The sequence below is a fragment of the Pteropus vampyrus genome, unplaced genomic scaffold (genome assembly GCF_000151845.1).
Source record: "Pteropus vampyrus isolate Shadow unplaced genomic scaffold, Pvam_2.0 Scaffold48, whole genome shotgun sequence".
NCBI lineage: Eukaryota > Metazoa > Chordata > Mammalia > Chiroptera > Pteropodidae > Pteropus > Pteropus vampyrus.
Window position 1 is genome coordinate 5,599,614 of NW_011888829.1, and position 2,164 is coordinate 5,601,777.

At 43.3% G+C, this 2,164-nt stretch overlaps 1 protein-coding gene across 2 annotated transcripts in view; it reads right to left on the reverse strand.

Moving 5' to 3' along the window:
- LRGUK (leucine rich repeats and guanylate kinase domain containing) overlaps positions 1 to 2,164 on the reverse strand; it is an 82,879-nt gene that overhangs the window by 14,142 nt on the left and 66,573 nt on the right. The window lies entirely within an intron of this gene.

Consider the following 2,164-nt stretch of genomic DNA (forward strand, 5'->3'; position numbering starts at 1 on the left):
CTCCGCATTGTTAGATCAAGTTTCTAAGTTCATTGGCACGCACAGAAAGCTGGATTTACATATGCCTAGAGCTCTCTCGACATGTGGATCCTCAGAATGTTATACCGGTTCTTGCCTCCGTGCTTGGGCATATGCTGTTCCCCCTTCTGAGAAACCCGCCCCTCTCTCCCATCAACCTGCTGACTAATTTCACAACTTTGAAGACTTAGCTGAAGGACAACCTCCTCTTGGAAGTGTTTCCTGATCCAATTTTCACATCACAGGCTGAATTCACTGTCCTTTCTTGGTACCTATGACAGTCTGGAAAAGTTAATAAATAATATTCTTGCCTATTCGACGCTAAACTTAGCCTAGTATGCTGTGGGGACTCCCACCGCCCAAGTCACATGGTGTTATAATGAACCCTCTGACCTGTCTCCCCTGTTGAAGGCCTTGAAGTGTCATCATTTCACTGTATGGAGCAGCTCTCAGGGTGTCTGGCACATAGGAAGTAATCAATGCTTGTTGAATAAAATAACTTAATAAAAATGTTATGATATGTTTAAAAATTCACCTTATTACTTTCATCTTGGACAAACCAGATAAATCAGAGGGTAATTACTAGCATAACACAGGCTTTTTGTTTTACAAGAAGACTCTTGCATCCCGGATTTTAAAAATATCAATTTCCTCTACTGCCCGTTAAATAACATTTGACATACATGCAATCTCGTGGACACATACATTTTGTGAAAGATAAGGCACATTTATACAGGCATTTAGTCATCAATTACATTTTTAAAATACAGAGTGCCAACCATAAAAAATAAATTAAAAAAATAAAAAATAAAATACAGAGCACCAGACACAACTTAGCATGCCACCGTATACTTATTATAATAAACATTCAATAAATATACTGTAACTTTTTAAGACTTGAATACTTATGCTTTGCTCATAAGTATTCTCTTTTCTGGGAATGCAGACTCCATACGCTCTAGATGGGCCCAGAGGGCATGTCTAAATGTGACCCTGTGCCCAGCCAGAGTAGATTGCTTTAGGAAGGAGCACCTGACACAAGCTAGGCCAGAGACTTTCCCTGAACAATTTTTTTTGAAAAATCTTACGATTAAGGAACATTTGAGTTAATCCCTTTCTAGTGGGAGCTGCCAGATGTTAAATGAGATGTAAAACTTGAAAGATGTTAGTGGCCAACTTCCTTGCTGTGTGCAGAAGCTGATACACCGTCATTTGTATCAAAGAGAATGAAACCGACATGGAGAAAGAAACAGAAATGAGAACTAATGAGAGTCCAGGAGATGACAAACATACTGGAGATGACAAGAGTCCAGGTTATGTTCAATAACTGGCCCCCATCTCCTGGCACCTCTGCCATCCCCATAGATCAGTTCTGTGAAATTCCACTCCCTTCTAAGAGACTCACGTTAAGCTTGCTTGGGGTCAACTCCTGTCACTGGCCAGCAAAAGAATCCTGACAGTACGGATAGGTAAATGAAAAACAAATTTGCCTGAACTTTCCCCCCACTAATTCGTCTGTTTAACTGATTTGACCAGATAGTTCTGCATAATGAAGACATGAGCTAATTTACATGAGTTTCCTATTCAGAAGAAGGAAAGTATTCATTCATTTTGAAATATGTTTCAAACAAAAGTAAGTTTAAAGCAATATCTGCCAACGCACATGTGAAACGTTGGGTCACAGTGTCCTGCACGTAAAGAACTTGTCCTCTTCCCTCCAGAGGACTCCCACAAATTCACTGTGGGTTTGGAATCTCTGTGGGAGAGACCAAGACCCAGAAACGGCAAAGGCTTCCTTCTCAGAGTTCTTGCTTCTGGACCCCTCAGTAATGCAAGACGCACGAGAGGCTTTTCTCACAGCGAATTTTTCTAACGAACAGAACTTAATGGCAATACGGCACTGCATCAGCAAGAGTTGGAACGCCTGTTGGAATTCCTACGCGACTGGACACCACGGCCCCTTGCTGACGCCGACCTTTATGGCTGGTTCTATCGGTTGGCAGCAGGGCATTACTGGCTGGGGTACCCCTTTTGGGGGCTGCTCCTCTAGGCTGCGACCGCAAGCCTCGAAAGAGGCACGGGAGTGCAGGGACGGGCTGCTAAGCGGCCGGAGGCTGGACAGCGCTGGCGGGCCCTCCGCCTGCGC